The 9,337-nt window shown below is 39.5% G+C and overlaps 1 long non-coding RNA gene across 1 annotated transcript in view; it reads right to left on the bottom strand.

Annotated features, from left to right (window-relative positions):
• The window catches only part of LOC138685534 (uncharacterized), a 35,534-nt gene extending 27,694 nt beyond the window's left edge, over nt 1-7,840 (bottom strand). The window contains exon 1 of the long non-coding RNA XR_011324841.1: nt 7,624-7,840. This is a non-coding gene — a long non-coding RNA (uncharacterized lncRNA). The remainder of the gene's footprint in view (nt 1-7,623) is intronic.
• Nucleotides 7,841-9,337: the final 1,497 nt, after the last annotated feature.

The following is a 9,337-nucleotide window of genomic DNA, read 5'->3' on the forward strand; positions in this document are numbered from 1 at the left end:
CACTTGCTCTCATTCACATGTTCTAAACCACACTGTTTTCTCTTCTTGATGAAGTCTTGCAGACTCTTACTCAACCTGGTCAAGAACCAGGAGGTGTCAGGAGGGAAAGCCATGCACAATTTGGAAGATATTTCCAAGAAGAGATGTACCACATGTACTGCTTATGTGCAACATCCAGTCTGCAGGAGAGCAGGTGGCACATTGAGAAAAGAGCTGACAGTGAATTTGAGCAGGAAGGAACAGAAAAACTCGCCCGAGGCAAGATCATTATACCATCCTGCTGAAAACATTGTGTAGTCTCCAAAGCATCCCTCTCTGTATCCTAAGGGCAGCCAGTTCACAGATGACACCATTTGGGGAAATCTACTTTATACAAGATGAAAGTCTCCTCCCAGGGCAAGTATGTGGGGAACTTGGAAGAAAAGGGTCCCTGCTGGACTCCTTCCACAACCCTCCTAGACTCCAGTATCTTTTATACATCACTATTTTGTTTTTCCTCTCACCACCATATTTATCAATAGTACATATGTCTGTAAAAGGTTTAGGCATAATGGACACATGGATTCCCAGATCAACAAGTTGCTCTGGATCCAATTTATATAGATTAATAATATTTCATCATCTCAACACCTTAAAGCTGGTTTTGTTTTAGCTTCTTTACTCAACAACAACAAAAACCCCCAAAAAAACCCAACCCAGAGAATTTGAAAGCTTTCAGATTTCCTTAGTGGGAACCTAGCCTGTTAATCCCATCACTTGCTAGCATACACAATCTATGTTCTTATTGCCCCAGAGGATTTCAGCACACTTATGGTGAACTCAGCCAGCTTCCAGGGTGTGAAATGTTCCTTTTACAAAATGCTTTTCTGTTTCCTTCAGTTTTTCACAGATGTCCATGTTCCTGCAAACCAGGGATTATCACCTTGATCAACAAGACACTAGTGGGTGACCATTAGACAGCAGAAGTCACTGTCTCCAGAAGCAGCAGTAGGTGTCCTAGCTACTACTTCTACTCACCATCAATACCACCTCCATCCACCCTCAGCAAAAAACCTGAGCCAACACAAATAAACAATCCCCCACCTCCAAAAGAAATCTTGCCAAAAGATGATACCGATCTTTTCGTCCCTTTCCTTTTGCCTCTTATTTTCTCCCCTTAGTACAAATGGAGTTAGTTTACCCTAATCTTCACCCAGACTGCAAACATTAATAATACAGAATAAGAGTCTCAATTGCCTGAAGCAATTTTATTTTCCACTAGCTGCCCACTAAATAGCAGTTAGGAGCTATTCCAGCAAATGGAGTGCTCCATGGCCTAGGGGGACAACAGGCCACATTCTCCTTCACAGTCACTGCTTTAGTTCCCCTGCAGATTATCTAAATTATCCCTAATACAGCCTTCTTCATTATAACTAAATGAACAGAGCAGGACTATATGAAATTTTAACATTTCTAAAATGCATCACTAACCCCACCATCAGCTCAATATATTCATTAATATTTGGAATATTCAGAAGGAGAAGCTGGATAAATTTGTTGATCCATTATAATCCTATTGTTGAGAAAAGAATTCCCATGTTTCCACAAAAAAAATCAACATAGAATTGAGGATGTTTTTGCTGTATGAGACCTCTTCAGCAAAACATTAAACACAAAACCCAATTTCAAATGTTTTCAACTGTGACAACTTGTCTCTTCCTAACATTAAAGCAGAAGTCAATCTTTTCTGATTAAATTGTGTCTTTTCCTAGGACATCTCTATTTGATACAGATGGAGTGTGAAGCCAGCACAAATTTAACTGAAGCACGAAACTCCAAAAGGCTGTTTTCTTCAATTTATAAAAATACCTATGTACAAATCTGGAAAAAGCCTGCACAAGAGGGATGGACTTCATCTGAACTGTAAGGGCTCCAAGCCTCTAGTACTTTAAACAAAGATTGTGAGTGAACTTTGAAACTTATGAGTCAGAAAAAGCCAAATGATTGCAGAACACACAGTTCAGAATAGTGTTTCTTAGTATGCAAATAGGAACATTCTTTACCTCATGTAAATGATAGGTCAGAGGATGACAATCAAGTGAGAAAGCAATTTCCACTAGGTAGAATTTTTTTTTTTTTACACAAACTTCCTCACCAAAGCCTTTTAAGAAAACCAATCAGCAGTGGAGTAAGTGGGTCCAGAAATGAGTAAGCAATTGGCTAAAAGATGGAAGGCAGAGGAGGTGGGGTATGGATAATTGGTCAGTACTTGCAGCAGAGGGAAGTTAAGTAGTGGAATCTGGTGGGTTTGTGCTGTTCATTTTATTCATTCATAACCTTGAAAAAGGGGTGATTGGTAAGGCAAGAAAGTGTGCCAGTGATACAAAATACATTCAGAGGAGTAAGGATGAGATTGGACTGTGAAACCTGAAGGACCTTATAAAACTGTTCAATAAAACAGCAGATGAAACCCAAGAGAAATAAGCGCAGTGATGCACACAAGGAAAAAGAATCCTACTTTTATACATGAAGTGATGGCTCCAAGCTGGCCATTACCAGAGCAATAATTGGAAGTCACAATATTTGGTACCACAGAGTAACAAGCCAGTGCTCAACAGCAGTGAAAAAACTAAGGAAACATTCGGAATTAGGAAGAACATGAAGAACAGAATCAATAGTTCACCTTAGTGAACAAAGATATACATATATATAAGCAGTGTGCACATTGCTAAACCCCTTGGCTTGAAGATCATGCGTTATTAGAATAACAAAAACATTCAGAAGAGGGCAACAGGGATAGTCAAAAGCATGGAGTGGCTTCCATACAAGGGACAACAGGTAGGCAAAATATTTTGGTCTGTGGCAGGGATTTAGGTGGAATATGACAGGTGTGCAAAATAACAAGTAACATGGAAAGGCTGGATAGGGATAGACGGTCTTTTCAAGGAAGTTCAGTAAATGAAACTAGAGGGAGCTGTGTTCAAAACACCCAGGAAGGCACAGGGCAGCATAACCCTGGAATACCTTGCTGAAGGAAGTTGTGGATGCAAAAACATTTACATGGACTCAAGAAAAGATCCATTGGGCGCTACCAAACCACAACAGAACTGGGAAATCTCCTGAACTGGAAAAAGCAGGAGGTTTGGAGAGCATGCACACATGGGTGTTAAGCCTTGTATGTGCTCGCCCCATTTTTACCCTTCCTTAGGTAATTGTATATGGGCACTGCTCATTTTTGGTGGTTTAGCGATTGACTATTTCACTTCAGAAAACAGCTTTTAAACACCCTGATCTCAACATAAACCTGTCCTCTCCCTTTGCCTTGTACTACCTCTCCCAGGGGAATTTACAGCCTAATTTCCTACCCCGTGTGGTTCAATAATCTATGCTTTCAATCTAGACTTCCACTGAAACCAAAAAAATAAGTTTCCATACTTCCAGTATCATGTCCTTTTAAAATGAACACCAGCCCTAATTTAAATATATCTCCCCACCCCCAAGACAAAGCAAAACTATTTTTGCAAGTATTTTTATCTTAATATTACAAATATGCATTCTCAATGGGGCCTTTCTTCTTCTCCCCTCCCCCTGAAAGTATCAGGAGTTCCGCTCTCTGACATTATAATTCCATCGAGGTGAGTAGTTAAACTAGTATAAAATAATGAAATGGAGAAGACAGCTTAGCCCATACTATACGTGAATTACTTCATCCACCACAGTGAATTTATAATGCGGCCCTGCAGTTTAATAGTGAAGAGGAGAACAACTACACAGTCTATAAAGAGGGAATTAGAGGAAGCAGAACAGTTGCCTAAGCTGAAATTTGGCTGCGAACACTATAAATAAAAACCCTTGCTCTTGGGAAAACAGCAATAATGTTCTTCTCCTGTTCAAGACATTGACACTGCCAGGGTAGCTCAGTCAATTCTGTTGGATCACATTTTTTTATATACACACAGAAAAAGAAAAAATTGTAAGTTTATATGAAAATATTTATATATGAGAATTTATATATAGAAATATAATTTTTTTTAAAGCTTTTCCTGTTACTTAAAAACTAATGGTAAAAGTACAAGAGAAGGGGAGAAAAGTAAAAAGAAAGATTTCCAGGGACAAAAAGGATAATGTAACCTTTGAAAATTTGCTGAGGCTTAAGATTTGTCTACTCAGACACTGCTTTCTACCTCCATTTAATTAGATTTTAATTTTCTTTTTACATCCTTTTCCTCTACAGATTCTGAGAAGTCATTATTTCAATATCAATTGATTTGAGGGAACAGTCCCAAGTCAGAATTAAGCAGCTTATGGAAGTTTGTCTTGTTCCTGGTTAAACATTCCTGCTATGCAGCTGGGTAAGCTGCTTGCACTAATAAAATCCAGCTGAAATAATGGAATTGTGCTTGGGAGCCCAGACTTGGCAAGGCTAAGGGGAACTTCCCAAATGGCTCTCAACAATGTCACAGATTTAGAGAAAGCCTTCCCAAATAATCAAGCAGAGGCAGAGAAACAAAGTAAAGGCTCAATCTCTTTCCTCCACTGTGCCTTTCATCAAAACAATATCAAATTTTTACATGTTTCATAAACAGCACATAACATGAACAGTTCATCTGCTTATGTTGTAATAGGCAGTTAGGTTCACAAACAAACGTGGTCTTTACATTCCATCGACAAAATGCTAATCCTCCCTAAAGAGAGCTTCAAATACGCAGTTTTTACTTTCAGGTAGAAGTTCAGAGAACTTAGCAAATCAGAGATAAAGATACTTCAGATAATCATAATAAACAACAATGACAAACAGCAGACATTTTTGAGGGGTTTGTTGTACATTATTTGCAAGAGCCAGAGGAAGACATAGAATTCAGAAAATCCAGAAACTTAGCCTTATGCTTTGGCTTTTCATCTCTTTTACCTTTTTACTTACAGCTGACAAAGAATAGTAGGAAAAAAAGCATAAGTCTATAAATGTTAATAACATTAGTTATTAGATGAAGTATAAGTAGGGGCTGGTCAATAATAACTGTAAAAAAACCCAAACAAACAAACAACAACACAGAAAAAAAACCCCACCTCAGTAAAACTTGTGATCTCTTACATGCTCCTTTTGTGATTCCTGCGAGTCAGTTTGCACAAAAGCTGCAGCAGCAGGCTGCTATCAGTACCCCTTTTCTACAAAGTGGAAATGGCTGCTCAGATTAGAAAACACGCAGCATATCTCAGGGTCTGTAATCGTGGACTCTACAAGACATATCTTATAATCCATTCCATTATATGGACATTACATATGCTACAGAGAGCTACTTTTAAAGCACCTGCCTATTAGCAGAAATGCAAAAAAACCCACATTCTGTGCACCCACGCAGACAGGTATATATTTTCTTATTGAAGGAGGAACAAAAAATCCTTACTTTATGGAGAGCAAAATTAGAAGACAGCATTGTACAAATGAAACTCAGAAGCATTATTTCTACAGCCCTGGATGGCACCTTACAGAGATGCTTACCAGACTTTAGCAAGAATCTCCATTTTCTGCATATCTCATGCCCTTAAACTGTGAGGAATAACCAGATTCCAATGACATCTCACAAGCTCTGCACTTCTAATCATGCTTTTTGGGATTCAGATATTCTCACTTTTACTCTTTCCTGAAAACTAGGACTCAGCAGTATGACAGCCCATATCCACATAACAACGCTCTTCTTCGAGAGCCTTTTCAGGAACAAACACACAGTCCCCCAAATTCTGGATTTTGGGGTTTAGCTTCTCACCAATTAAAAATGATGCAACAGCTAAAGAGAGACTTGGAGAATATTCTCAATGGGACTCCTAAAATAAATCATGGTTCACACGTGGACATCACACACAACATAATCAGAGCCATGAAAATAAACAGCCAAACACAACTGCCTTTCAGCATCTTTATCATTTTAGTCAGTCCTTTCATTCCTTTAGGTCCTCCCTCATTTTCCCGTGCAAGCCTCCTCATTTCTCTTAAATGCCTATTATTGAAGGTCCCCTTCTGTAGAGTTTCAACCCCACTTAGTGACCTTTTCTCCCACCCCAGCACAAGCCTGTCAATATTTTTATTTGGCTGCAGCCTACCTAAAATCCTAACTATTCCCCGTAGGCTGCAGCTAACTTGCTAGTCAAGGACAGGAAAGCAGACTCTGAATTTCAAGCTAGCACCATACAATCCAGCAGGGAGAAATGTCCAGACAGAATCCAGGATACAGTGTCATTTATAAATCAAATCAACATTCACAACCACAAGTGGAGTTTGCGGACTGATATATAGCCATACAGTGTTTCAGCCTAATTTCTTAACCACCCATCTGAGATGTACAAACTGACCTTTAAACAATTCCGAAAACAGGACAGGATAAATCCCATATCTGTCACATTGAAAGCACTGTGCAAAGAAAACCATTTACAACACATAAGAGGCTGTTTCCTTGATCTTCAAAAATTGGAGAGCATCACATATTCCTTGCTACTTCATACTTTCTTCTGAACTATACATAGAAGTGGATAGTTCTAAGCACACACATTGATTATATAAAGACTGTTCCTACTGTTGCCTGTACTAGACTTTCCTAGGACCACAGCAGACTTGGGGGAAGGGTCTGGCAGGGTGCCGACAATAACTTCCAGAAAAGCCACAATGATACTTCATAGGAACTTTCAACCAGATTCCTCCTCAGCCAAATTTCTCTGTAATGCAAGCTGTACCTTCACCTTCCTGTGGAATCATGGACTTTTGCTGTTGACTTAGAAACAGCTTCTGCTCAGAGGACCTTGAATGACCAGGGTCATCTCCACTACTCACTGGGGACTTTATTCATTTATTTTTAAATTATTCTGTACCGATAACAACAGCGAGATGAAAAATGTGGTTTTTGGTAGAGAACTGTGGTCTTAAAGTAACACTTACATAAATTTATATCTTTTAAATTATTAATAGATGTACATAAAAAAAATCCAGCATCTTAGCTGGAGGTGGTTGCAGGCACAGTTTTATTTATTTTTCTAAAAATGGCTAATAATTAGCGAATGCAGGCTGTATTTGTACCTTGCACACCTGACAACAAATTCTTGCCCTCAGCCCTCTCTCTTTTATTTAAATCCACTCATTGTCTTATCACAGACTGCAATTTCTTCAGGTAGGGAACATTCCTCTATTTTAGAGCTGGTCAGTCATTAGTGGAACAATAAACTTTATTAGAGCTTTTAGGTATTACTACAATACAAGCACATAACAAGAACATTCAGATTCCTATTAGACTAGCCACATACAAGTCTTTTTTCAGGGGAAGAATGTAGGCATTTTTAGCTAATGTCTAATCATTTCAGATACAGTGCATCCACCAGGTATGTCCTATATTAATGATAATCATGATGCATTTATTGAGGAATGTCCTACACATTATAACATCCAACTAGATAATAATCCTGTTGGGGAACATTTCATGAAGCAGTTTTCTGACTGAAACTATACTTTTTCTAAGCAATTGCTAGGACCACGCAAGAAGCAACAGGCAGCTCTCAGCACAGAATCACTCTGAATTACCCATAGCCCGGATGCTCACAGTTGGATTGCTGCTCAGGCATACTACGTGGGCAAAAGAAGGCAATGAAAAAATAACTCACAGTTTTAGGCTCCAGGACTGGCTCACAGGGGCTTTCTTCATCTGCAGCTCAAAAAAGCAGGGGAAAAAAGACCTTAACAATAGTCCTCTTCTCTCCTCAAACCTGAAAAGTTGATTTCACTGAACACCAGGGAAGCTTGGTGCAAAACCTGTTTCTTTTCTGTGGTCATCACTTATTAGTTAATAAGCTACACATGTGCCCACCTCTGCAGCTGAGGCACCACCCTTTGCTGTTCCTAGGAGAGCCTGGCAACACCTGCTCGCCCACAAAGTGAAAACCATTGCACTTTTAACCTCTCTATAGTTGACTACAGCACAATACTGTTCAGCCAGGCTGAGCTGGACCTAGGCTTCAAAGCAACTTGGCTGTGACTGGTCTCAGTCCCTGGGCTGAGACCTGTTGGACTTGCAATGTGTCCCCGTAATGTGCTCCTTTTTAGTCGTAAATACACCACTGACAGGCTGTTGAGGCAAAATGCTGCACCCTCAGACAGCAACGTATACCCACAGACAGGATTTTTAGTCCTTTTTTTTCCCCTTGGAAACAAAGCTTGTGCAATCAAGCTGTGAGGGGCCTTCTTGCAATGACTTTGGAACCACCTGGCTGATTTCAACCAAATTTAAAAGAAGATCAGATGGCACAAATGTAATTAGGATCCTAAAAATGTCATGAAAGTATTAATGCTCTTGCTGACAGAAGAGCTGCAAAGTGACCTCTTATTAGACACCAGGCAATCCACGTAGGAGAGAAGCTTCATTAACACCCCCAGTAGTGGCTCACAACCTCTTAGAGATCAAACTTAATTTACCACAGGGTATTAATCTATAGGAAAGATAGCTTCCTTAGTTCTGGCATGCCATGAACTAGGGGTTTTAAAAAACTTTTATTAAAAAGTTCTGAGCTTCATAATCATGATAATTATGCTGTTCTATATTTAACCAGTTAAAGCAACAGTTTCTTAGGTAAACAATTGAAAAGGCAAATAAACATATGAAAGAAATCTTGTGTTGGCTTTTGAAACAGCCAGTTTAACAGAAACAATTGCTTTCATTATCTCTAATTAGCATAAACAGGACAAAACCCATCTGAATAGTTACCAATTCAGTTAACCCAATGGGTTGTCCATTAGTTGGCTATTGCCAGATGCCTCCTGGAGCGGTGTGTAAACTTTAGGCAAGTATGTAACTCTTAAATTCTTTTCTAGTTTTACATCTGCATGTAACAGGGTCAGCCCAATATGTGACCATTAAAAAGCTCAAGTGCCTTCCTCTTGCTGGGGTTGTGGTTGGTAGTGTAGTTGTTCTGGCATGGAAGCTGATGGCTAATACCATCAGCTGGTGCTGAGGAAACCAGTACTGCTATCCCAGCTGGGCCCTGCTGAGCATCCAAATACCTTCCCCTGCCTAGGATGGGGTAGGATGGGCTTACTTTTGTCTGGGAATTTGTGGTTAGGATTCTCTTTTCCCTTGAGTTTTGGCTCATGTGATGTGTGGTTTGAGGCTTTCTGGTGTGTAGAGACTTTTAAGAGTTGGCTCAGAAGCTGAGAGATGTTATTTAATCCAGGCACGCAGAAATATAAAGCCTTTCTACAGGTTCTGAGTGTAAGGCAGGAGTAGTAAGCAAGGTGCAAACTTCAAATTAGAATTATTTGTATGCTTGCTGCATAAGTTATTTGATTTACATCTGTGGGGCTTTCCACTTACTCTACAGGATC

The sequence above is a fragment of the Haliaeetus albicilla genome, chromosome 5 (assembly GCF_947461875.1).
Source record: "Haliaeetus albicilla chromosome 5, bHalAlb1.1, whole genome shotgun sequence".
NCBI lineage: Eukaryota > Metazoa > Chordata > Aves > Accipitriformes > Accipitridae > Haliaeetus > Haliaeetus albicilla.